Below are 12,554 nucleotides of genomic sequence, written 5' to 3' on the forward strand. Positions count from 1 at the left end.
CTCGGTAATATCTCAAATCAAAAAGACAATGGATGGAACACAGAGGGCCGTTTCTCCTGAGGTTCTGTATTCCATCACAGAAGATGCTGTTGGAAAGTTCCTTCGGCAAGTTTTTCTTTGGCTGGTGACAGAACAATCAGACAACGCAGAAGAGAAGGTTTCAGGAGCACTCACGGATATTGAAAACCTTCTTAAAAAAGGGTCGCAGTCACCAGAAGATAGATCAGAGTCCCCTAAAGTCCCGGCATCACCCTCCCCTTTACCTCACGATCTCTGTGAAATCAGAAAATTTAAAGAAGATTTGGACGAGAACTTAAAAATAACATACATCAATGAACAGAATTTGACTGCAGCTGAAGTTACCAATGTTGAGAGTTTTGAACACTCATCTTCTGGACAGTATGAGGAAGAATCGCCAAAAGCTCCAGTGGAGGTAATTGACAGCTCGTCAGACAGTCTTGTAAACAGCCTTGTCCTTGGACTGATTTTGAGGCTTTTGTCAAAAGTCGAAGACAGAAACAAACACCTAATTCCCGATATTGTAGTAATCAAAGAAAGGCTTTTATACCTGGTAAAGGGTGAAGTCGACTCCAAAGACATCCGCTTAAACGAAGAAAATCTGAACGACATAACCAAGACTGTAGTTAAAGAACTTATCAAAAGATTTGGCTCACCGCTAAATCTACTGGATAAAGCAATGGCACCAGACAGTGCGTATTTTGACAAAATTCTGATTATAACCCTCAAATACCAGCTAAACGTGATAACACTGCCCAAAAAGAAGACCAAGATAGAGAGGTTTTTCTCCATGATTGGAAAATCTTTGGAAAGAGCCGTCGTGTTTTTGAGGAAGAACTTAAGGACGACTGATTCATAAAGTTCCTTTTCTTTTTCACATTTTGTTTCAAACTAACTTTTAATTTTTTTTCATTCTTAAATTTCTTATGCAGCATATCACGCCTTCCATCTAATCTAAAAATGATTAAGCTCTGAAGCACATCGACGTCAATGACGTCACAAAGAACATCAGAGAGCGCCGTTCTGACGCACATTGAATGACGCACTGTGCCGCAGACGAAAGTAACAGGCCCTGTTACACATGTAACTATATTTCAGACCTATTGCACGGACAGCTTAAGAGAATTTTATTTCACACCGAAAGAGAAGAGGAAAGATCACAAAAATGGAACAAACTAGGACGCAAATGGACACCGTACCAATTACAGAGGAAAATCTCCTACCAATTGTTAAAAGACATCTGGAAAAAGTTACAGCAGCCCAGTGGGCCTTGCTGGTAAGTGGAACCTTCGATTTGGAAATGCAAGCCATTCTTGCAGGGATGTTAGCAGACATCGTACAGACGGTGTCAACAGTCCTCTTGAGAGTCTTGCTTCCCAAAATTCAGCAGGGCTCTCAAGAAAATACAGATGGGGCAGATTCTAGGTCGACACCAATAAGAGCAGACCTTGGAGATTCCTTGCCTAAAAGTTTCTCCAGCTGTCTCAATGCACCACAAGACAGTTGTGAAGATGCCCGACATTTGACCAAACTCACAGAGGAAGAGATAGAAGAGAGAGTAAATTATCTTCAAGAAGCACTTTGACAGCATGGAGAAGGATCTGAAAAAGTCATTCGAGAGACCGGACAAAAAATTTATTTTAAAGTTAGAGCATGAGTCAACATCCAACGTACCGTCCGACTTTATTTTACCGGGGTGTATACCAGACTCTCCCGAACCCGAAAAATCCGCTGTGACCACACAGCAAAGACTGGTCACAATGATAAAACAGGGGCCCTCTGACATTACTGCCCAAAAAGTAGACCAAGATAGAGAGGTTTTTCTCCAGGATTGGAACATCTTTGGAAAGAGCCGTCATGTTTTTGAGGAAGAACATAAAGATGACTGGTTCATAAAGTTCCTTTTCTTTTCTTTTTTTCTTTTTTTTTCTTCTTTTTCTTTTCCTTTCTTTTCATATATTTTTTTAAACTAACTTTTAATTTTTTTTTCATTCTTAAATTTCTTATGCAGCATATCAGGCCTTCATCTAATCTAACTAAATTTGAAAATGATTTCCTTTTCAGCAAAAAGATAAAAAACAAAGTCATTATTTATGACAACAACAATAAAAATACAACAACTAAAAACAAAAAATTCTAAGAATCCAGTCTTCACTTTGTTTTGTCATTATGGTGTCTAAGATGTTACTTCTATAAAAGTAAATGTAAGTGTATGTATAAGCCTGGGTGAAATGTTCTGTCAGAGTAAAAAGTCATCAAGCAATCAGAGGACTTAGAATTCTAGAGAATAGAATAGAATAGAATAGAATAGAATAGAATAGAATATTCCTTCATTAGGGTGACAGCTATTGCAGGAAAATAGTGAATGATCAGTGATTCACATGAATAAATAAATAAAAAGAATCAGTCATGATGATCTGAAAGGTATTGTTTTGTTCAGAATATCAATATACCATTCAATAGAATGATCCCAAAGTGAAATTATGCTGTTAAAAAATACATTATTGCCTCCCAAAAAAACAATCAAACTTGAAATGCAAAAAAGAACTGAAGGTTATGTTGAGATTCATTGTGTGAAACTGTTGATGTGGGCAGGAATGCCTCATGTACCAGTCCATACTGCAGGGAAACCAAAGAAGCCTTTTGCTGAACACATTTAGCTGTTTGATCTCAGTGTTTTATATGTGTGTGTGTGTGTGTGTATATCCAACAATTAAAATAAAAATGTTTCAACATATAATATCGGTTTGAATTTCCTTTTTTTGTTTCTTTCCAGTCTCAGTGTCCACAATGTTGTAGCTCAGATGCATTTATTATTACTTATTAAATGGGTTTCATGACAACTTACTCAGTTTTAAAAATGGTTCATGTGCATATTTTACAAATAAATACCAGGTGTCAGGCAAAAGAGATGAGCCTCTACATGGTTGAAACGTTTGAGGGGTATTATTTCTCACCAGGCATTTGCAATGGGTAAGAAAACAATTGCATTGAGCCGTAGATTTTGGCTCCAGCTTGTGTCAACTAGTGCGCTCTCAATCAGCTCCTGGCTTCAGGGTGCAATGCATGATATCCTCTTTGAACCCATGTAGTGAACATATCTCCCCTCTGTATGTTATGCACTATGTCGTGAATGAGAAGTTTCAGTTGAAATTCTGAACGCCACCACAAGATGGTTGACTCACGGTAGAGCCCAGTTAACAGATACGTTAGGGCCCAATCTGGGCTACTTTTGGCACTTCCAGTTACGGCATTGGCAAGTGTGGTGTGGGCCAGATGTGGTCCAAATGTCAGGAGCTGATCTGATGGGGATTTGTATCACAGCTTTTATTGGCATTTGTGCACTTGTTGCTATTTATTTGCAGACATGACCTATTTTAAACTTAGAACTGTTTTCAGAGGCGGTTAATCGGGGTCTTGTCTCAAAACAACATTGTGCGAGACAGAAAGCGCATCTCTTTCAATTCTTATTTTTAAATATCAGAAGAATTCATAAAACATATTTGTCTTATGTCTTCATCAGGGCTCTCTACTGTTAATCGATCAATGGCATATTATTGATCCATTGATCAATAAGTTCAGTGTATTTACATTTTTTTTATTCAGATGTTGCTGACCTGAGCTGAGCTGCCTGTATCAATAAAAATGGGTTGTTTGCTTGCAATTGTTTCCTATTATATGCACTTGTTAAAATGGAATTAAAATGTACACTACATTTTAATTAAGGGTGCTCATAGGAAACCCAGGATTTGACTGAGAGGCAAGTAGCCCGTTAAAACCTTTTACTGGCTGGCACAATTCGTCCACAAGCATATACTAGTATTAGCTTTGAATGCTGGTCTTATATGTCTACTATATATGTATTGTATGTCTATTATATGTCTACAGAGGTGGTGAGGTGAATTTGACCAGGAGACAATCACAAATTGCAGTGAGCTGCCCATTACCCCCAAACAGGCAGAAAAGAATGGAACAATTTGAAAGATAAGCACAAGGTAATTTGCTTGTTTCTGGTGTCGTATTCTGTGTTGGGTCTTTCTGAGACTGCTTTTAAAGAAACTGCTTACCTTCTTTATTCCAACCAATAAAAAGAAGTTAGCACACGTTTTAACATATCCTACAAAATGACTAGTTACTGGATTGTAAGTTCTGGTAAGGGCATAACAAAATGGCTGGCATGTAAAGGTTAGGTAATGCTGTTCCTGTCTGGAACATATAGCCAGAAAAACAGAGATGTTCCTTAACAAAAAAAAATCAATGATTCCTGGATCCTAGCTATTCCTTTCAGTAGTTGTGTGTTTATTGGCTTCTTTTAGGTTCCTTTTTGTCCTAATGGGACAGAAAAGGACAGAAAAGGTCAAGCACACTATAAGTATTATGGTATAGGTGGTGTCTCTGATATTGTTTTTTTTATGGACATTCATCAGTGGTGCTTCCACTAGTAATATACAAGTGAAATTTGCAATGACAACACTGCCTGCTATAATAGCAGAAGGTGCCACGGACACGAGCACTTGCAATATGGGAATATGAGTGTTTGACTTACAATAGTCATTGATGTTCACTGGACAAACATCCTGAATCACAACTGCAAAGAGAGCAGGTTGACTGATCGTAAAAAGACTAAATATAAATGTAAAGCGGTGATCATGGTAGCAAAGATAACAATGAGGAGGAAACAGATCAGTCAGATGATCATAACATACCACAAAGTTCATTATGCACATCTGGTTAAGGAGAGAAAAAAAGATCCAATTGTTCAGAGCATCCACTGAAGAGGTTCAGCCTTGACCTATAGTGATTACTACTGGACACTATGTAACATAATGTTCATATGTGTGTGCCTATTGTTGGTTTGTTGGTTTATTTAAAACATACATTTATGTTCATTTGTGAGTCGCAAATCCCACCGTAACAGCAGCAAAAAAGATGACTGATATGTTCAGAAGTCCTTCACTCTTAGAAGGACCCTCATATCTTGTGTCCACACTGCTGAGAATCACGGGGATGGGCACGATATTTCTGGTATGTTACTGGTATATTTATTACAGGTTTTATTTGCCTATAGGTCCATTCAGATATCACAGGAGCAATTTGTTTAAGTAATGATCATCAAAGCTTCAATAACAACACAGCCTTGTGGTCCACTTTATACAGATGATGTCCCATGCATTGCCCTGTGTGGTGATTCACTGCGGTAAGCATGTGACCACAAATGAATAGCTTCTTTCTTTTTCTTTTTTCAGTCACGATAGATTTTCTTGCATAGGAAAAGACAACAGTCCTTAAGGTTTAGTCAAAGCTTATTATGGGTGCCAATGCCAAAGACAGGGCACACATATTACTATTGTGTCGGACTCTTCTCACTATCGTTTTCCTGTTTCATTATTATTCCATACGGTTTTTTTTTTCCGTTTAAGTACTTCTGCATAGTTTAATCAAATTAATGTTACTGGACTCGTCCAGTTTAAACTTTCATTTATTCCTTTCCCTCTAATATAAGAGTGCATACCAATGCCATTGGTATGCACTCTTACAGAAGTAAGAAGTTCTGTAACACTGTTTCTGTACACTTTAACTTGGTTTCTCACTTTAGCACAATTTATACATCCAGAAAGGCAATCTACAGTAGCAAGAATATGTGAAGCCACTCCCTCTTTCCACTTCATCAGTTACAGTGATGGAGTTTCTTCATCCTCTTCATTCCTCTTTAAACCTCACTCATCTCATTTGAGCCATGATTTGAGCCTTAACACAAGTATAGTTGCTGAGACTTTTCTGACTGTATCAACATCTGCAAAACTCTGTGAAACATAGTTTTATGTGTTTTGTTTTTTTAAAGGCTTTTAAACAAATCATCTGTGCTGCACGAGATGCACAATGACAGAAATCCCCTCTGAACTCTACAAAAACTGCACACGACTTATCAACTTCAGTAGTTTTGAATTTTAAGAAATGAAAAAAACTGCTCTGGGACACCTGCTGAAGTGGTTTTATTATAATGGGGTGTGAGGGTATAAATGCTAGATCCTTTAGACAAACAGAATTTCTAATGTAATGAAGTTTGCCAAGAAAAAGAAAAGGGGGATTAAATCTTAGGTTTCATGTCATTTCATGTAATGAGCCTTTTTCATGTTTTCTGAAAAAGCAAAAGTTTAAGAATGCAGGTAAATGATGGATAACTGCAGCAGCAATGGGAGCCATCAGTCTGGTTTACAGCCACAGGAAGCCACTCCTCTCTTGACATCACATCGGTTGGCTCATGAAATCACTCTCAGTTCAGTTAAAAGCAGAAACCCTGTCATGATTTAACTCCTGTGTTTCATTGCTGACGTCAGAGTGACTGCACTCATGTCAGACTTCTACAGGATCATCATATTTCTTATTTATCATTTCCTCACAGGTACCGATTGTTTCATTGTGAATTAAGATGTCTTCTACACCAACGGTGAGTCATTCACAAACTTAACTTCACGGTGAAGAAAACTGGTGAATGTGCAGACAGTGAAACAAACAAAATAGACAAAAAGCTCAGAAGTTCTGTGACAAACCCCAAATAGTATATCTATATCTGTAGTATATCAAATAGTACATCTGCCTCTGTCTTTAAAGCACCATCAGCTCCGTCAACATGTCCAAAGACACTGACGAACTCCTGTACCGACCACACACAAACCCGCCTCCGTTTAACTTGTTTGAATATTTGTTAAGGACAGAAAAATGCTTATTCCAATATTTCAAAGTGTTACAAGTGTGCACGTCAATAACAGAACTTCTCCATCAGCTGATTCATACTTCACACAGTGTAATCTTCCTGGTTTCACAGCTGTGTTCACTTCAGTTAAGCTCATCCCACATAACAAACGTGGCCTCCTGTTGGTTCACAGGATCAGAGAAGGTCACACCTTGCAGTGACACACCTCCCTGCATCTCTTCATATCTGTGACTACACAGTGAGATGCTGTAACTGAGACCCTGAGTTTTACAGCATGACCTCTATCAGACATCGGCTCCTCAGCTTATTGGTGCTTGCTCACTGGATCAAAGGTAAAGTAGTATGTTATTAGCAGATTCATTTCAGCAGTTAGATGGTGTCTGCACCGGTGAAACTGTCAACTATTAAGATGTTCACTTCTGGAAACTCTCACTGTTGTACTCACAGGTTATGTTGATGGAAGTGATGTCTACCAGACTCCCATACTGTGGGAGCAGCAGGGTGAAAATGCAACAGTACACTGTAACCACACAAAGGGTGCTGCTTACTTCCAGATGTACTGGTACCAACAGCTGCCAGGGGAGGGAATGAGGCAGATAGTTTTCACCACTACATCTCCTCCACATAAATATGAAAGCGGCTTCAGTGAGGACAAATTTCCAGCAGAGAAGAAGGATGCTCAGACTGGATCTCTGACAGTAAAGAAGCTGCAGCCTCAGGACAGCGGAGTGTATTTCTGTGCTGTGAGCCAACACAGTGATGCAGGTGACTCAAAGAGCTGCACAAAAACCCAGCTGTTGGTCACATGGCAAACTGAGGAAATCACCGTCTTTATCTATCTGTAGGGGGAGCTCTAGACCTCTTTGTGCTCAAGGCAGGAGTCAAAATCAGACAATCTGTGAGTCAGAGTACAAAACCAAGGGATTTGGAAACATTGAGTCTAGGTACACTGTAGGAAGCATTAATAACTTGAATGTGATGTGGGCTGCCATGGGTAGCCAGTGGAATTCAGTGAGTAGTGGAGTGGCATTTGTTATTTTGATGTTCACCAGGTTCTGTACCATTTGTAGGTGTTTCCCTGTGCATGCTGAGACGCCTGCTGGAGTAGAACTGCAACAGTCGAGGTGAGAGATGACCATGGGCCGTACCACTAAATCAAGCACAGCCTCGGTTTTCCAGGGTTTCTCACCATGTTTGTTGGAAAATAGCTGAATTGGAATTTTTTATCAGATGTTCCACTGGGCAAATGATTATCTGGCCTATGACCAACAGATCAGTGTCAGAGAGTTTTAGTTGAAGGTGGAGTTCCTTCATCAATGTGGTGATGTCAGAGAGACAAGCTGAGGTTTGTGCTGTAATCGTGTTGTTTTGGGTCAAGATTGAGTGTGACAGTTGGATATCATCTGCATAGCAGGGATACCAGAAGCCATGTAAGTGGCTAACTTGGTGCAGGGATGTGGTCTGAATTACAATGTTGCAAAAAAATCAAATAAAATAGGTCCGAGTACGGAGCCTTGATACATGCCAAAAAATGTGCTCAGAAATAATCACATAGCCAAATCTTTTAAGGAGCTGACTGATGTTTCATGTTCATCCTCATCCCTCACAATTCAACAGCTCAACCCATCACAGATGAGAAATGTAGCCTCCTGCTCAGATGACACAATTAGACGTCACTGCTGCAGTGACACACCATCCTGCATCTCTTCATATCTGTGTGACTGCACTGAAAGATAACTGAGACTCTCGTCTTTAGAACATGACCTCTATCAGACAGGGTCTCCTCAGCTTGTTGGTGCTTGTACTCTGGATACAAGGTAAAGTACAGTGACATCAGCAGATTGTATTCAGCAGTTAGAAGAGGAAAATATTTCTGAAACTGTCAACTATTAAGATGTTCACTTCTGGAAACTCTCACTGTACTCACAGGTCATGTTGATGGAAGTGATGTCTACCAGACTCCCATACTGTGGGAGCAGCAGAGTGAAAATGCAACAGTACACTGTAACCACACAAAGGGTGCTGGCTATTACCAGATGTACTGGTACCAACAGCTGCCAGGGGAGGGAATGAGGCAGATAGTTTTCACCACTACATCTCCTCCACATAAATATGAAAGTGGCTTCAGTGAGGACAAATTTCCAGCAGAGAAGAAGGACGCTCAGACTGGATCTCTGACAGTAAAGAAGCTGCAGCCTCAGGACAGCGGAGTGTATTTCTGTGCTGTGAGCCAACACAGTGATGCAGGTGACTCAAAGAGCTGCACAAAAACCCAGCTGTTGGTCACATGGCAAACTGAGGAAATCACTGTCTTTATCTATCTGTAGGGGGAGCTCTAGACCTCTTTGTGCTCAAGGCAGGAGTCAAAATCAGACAATCTGTGAGTCAGATTACAAAAGCAAGGGATTGGGGAAACATTGAGTCTAGGAAAACTGTAGGAAGCATTAATAACTTGAATGTGATGTGGGCTGCCATGGGTAGCCAGTGGAATTCAGTGAGTAGTGGAGTGGCATTTTCTATTTTGATGTTGACCAGGTTCTGTACCATTTGTAGGTGTTTCCCTGTGCATGCTGAGACGCCTGCTGGAGTAGAACTGCAACAGTCGAGGTGAGAGATGACCATGGGCCGTACCACTAAATCAAGCACAACCTTGTTTTTCCAGGGTTTCTCACCATGTTTGTTGGAAATTAGCTGAATTGGAATTTTTTATCAGATGTTCCACTGGGCAAATGATTATCTGGCCTATGACCAACAGATCAGTGTCAGAGAGTTTTAGTTGAAGGTGGAGTTCCTTCATCAATGTGGTGATGTCAGAGAGACAAGCTGAGGTTTGTGCTGTAATCGTGTTGTTATGGGTCAAGATTGAGTGTGACAGTTGGATATCATCTTCATAGCAGGGATACCAGAAGCCATGTAAGTGGCTAACTTGGTGCAGGGATGTGGTCTGAATTACAATGTTGCAAAAAAATCAAATAAAATAGGTCCGAGTACAGAGCCTTGATACATGCCAAAAAATGTGCTCAGAAATAATCACTTAGCCAAATCTTTTAAGGAGCTGACTGATGTTTCATGTTCATCCTCATCCCTCACAATTCAACAGCTCAACCCATCACAGATGAGAAATGTAGCCTCCTGCTCAGATGACACAATTAGACGTCACTGCTGCAGTGACACACCATCCTGCATCTCTTCATATCTGTGTGACTGCACTGAAAGATAACTGAGACTCGTCTTTACAACATGACCTCTATCAGACAGGGTCTCCTCAGCTTGTTGGTGCTTGTACTCTGGTTACAAGGTAAAGTACAGTGACATCAGCAGATTGTATTCAGCAGTTAGAAGAGGAAAATATTTCTGAAACTGTCAGCGATTAAGATGTTCACTTCTGGTAACTCTCACTGTTGTACTCACAGGTCATGTTGATGGAAGTGATGTCTACCAGACTCCCATACTGTGGCAGCAGCAGGGTGAAAATGCAACAATACACTGTAACCACACAATCGGTGGAGGCTATTACCAGTACTGGTACAGACAGCTGCCTGGAGAAACTATGAGACTTATCGTGTTCACAACTACAGCTAAAATAGATCACGACTTTGGAGAATTCAGCAAAGACAAATTCTGAGCCACCAAGACTGAAGCTGAGAGAGGAACATTCACAGTAAAGAATCTGCAGCCAGAAGATAAAGGCTGGTATTTCTGTGCTGTGAGTCAACACAGTGATCCAAACACATGAACACTGAACAAAAACCTCTGCACACTGTTCCCATCTGTATTTATCTGCTCTCCTGTAGGGGGAGCTCAAGTACAAGCTCACAATGTCTCACAGTCATGTGACACTCCCATATGCAAGTCTTCATATCTGTGCTGTGATGTCAGAGCTGCCATCACACACTGACAGTGACTGTGGTCTCCAAGTTCAGTCTTCTCCCAACACAATAATGATCCCAGCTGCTCTGATCAAACTCTCTGCAGCTCTGCTCTGTATTGCAGGTACTTTATGCACATGATGATGCTGAGGACTGAAAGGAGAAGAAGTCCTCTTCTCTTTTAATTCATAATCATAATTTCATCTTGTTCTTTTTAAACTTCACACAGAAGAGCTGTTGGAGCTTCTGTAACACAATGTGACTTTGACTCCTGCAGGTCTAACTAACGGGAGTGATGTGACCCAGACTCTTCTGCTGTGGAAGAACGAGGGTCAGTCTGCCACGATGGACTGCAGCCACACTAAGGATGCTACTTACTTCCAGATGTACTGGTACCAACAGCTGCCAGGGGAGGGAATGAGGCAGATAGTTTTCACCACTACATCTCCTCCACATAAATATGAAAGCAGCTTCAGTGAGGACAAATTTCCAGCAGAGAAGAAGGATGCTCAGACTGGATCTCTGACAGTAAAGAAGCTGCAGCCTCAGGACAGCGGAGTGTATTTCTGTGCTGTGAGCCAACACAGTGATGCAGGTGACTCAAAGAGCTGCACAAAAACCCAGCTGTTGGTGTCACAGTGAACCAAAGACATCACGTCTTCAGTTCCTGAAGGGGGAGCACACGACATGTCCAGGATATTTTCAACATATATATTTTGATATATTTCTTTATGTCTTTTTAACACAGAGCTCAGTCTCTCATTGAATTCTGTAGATCAAATATGTCATTATTTTCTCCTTCTTTTCATCACTCTCATTTCTGATTGACCTCGTATAGATTGACCTTTTCTGTACTGCATACTGGAAATGACAATAGTATGAACATCCAAGCACCAAATCCAAGGTTCTCTTCACAGCTGCTTCATGCTTTGTGACAGCAATTAAAAACATGTGAGAGACAGATGGCTGTTTATGACTCCTCAGTGGAACAGTGATATGTCTGCTGAACAGATCCAAATAACATTTTTCTGCTCTGTGTTCCTGATGGTGTAAAACTACACTTTTCAAAAACTATTAATCTTTTCAACAAAAAGCTGTAAAGCATCTGAAACAGTTTGTCTGATGCTTCGGCTCCATGTTGGAGTTATGGGTCCCATCGGACCTCCTGGTTGCTGCTGGAGGGGTCAGTCTGTTCAGGTGGTCTGCAAATACATGATATTAGTGGCAGTAACTTTCAGAGGAGCCGGTATCAACAGTGACCAGGTACTCGCTGAGTTCCTGTATTCATCTTTATTTTAAACACCCCAATGATGAAATGGAGAAAATTCTCTTCCAAAATGTTTAGTTTTCTGTTCTTATCAATGAATGCATAGGAGGGCAGAAAGCATGCACAACATCACGTTTAAAGAGTCAAATAAACACGTTCTTTATGTCAAACGCATTTCCTGAAAAGAGCATTCTAAATGTTTTAATGTGAAAGAAATCATCCAGTAAATTGAATTCACCACAAAAACACACAGAAGAAGAGGACACCTGCATCTAAGCACAGTTAATGGCAACACATAAATAAAGATCTCATCATTAAAGCCTCCTCTTCCTGTGTTAACCCACACAGCAGGATGCTGCACAGATCCACTGATCACATGTGACGCCCATGTGTTGATCCCTCCTCCTCCTTTCCATCCAGGCAGCTCTGTTCAGTTTGAACTTCTCAGTATCCTTTGTTTTTCTCTGCTCTGGGATCATGATCAGGCTCCTCGTACATTTAGCAGCTCTGCCGTTCTGTTTAACAGGTAACATTAAATCAAATCATCCTCGGTAAAAGTTATTCTCTGCTCTAAACCTGTTTGCTCTCTTTTTCATCCTGTAGAACTCTCACCAAACAGCGTTCAACAGACTCCCACTGCTGTGATCAGAGGACATGGAGAAGAGATCCAGATAAACTGCAGCCA

This window comes from Odontesthes bonariensis, chromosome 17 (genome assembly GCF_027942865.1).
Source record: "Odontesthes bonariensis isolate fOdoBon6 chromosome 17, fOdoBon6.hap1, whole genome shotgun sequence".
In the NCBI taxonomy this organism is placed as follows: Eukaryota; Metazoa; Chordata; class Actinopteri; order Atheriniformes; family Atherinopsidae; genus Odontesthes; species Odontesthes bonariensis.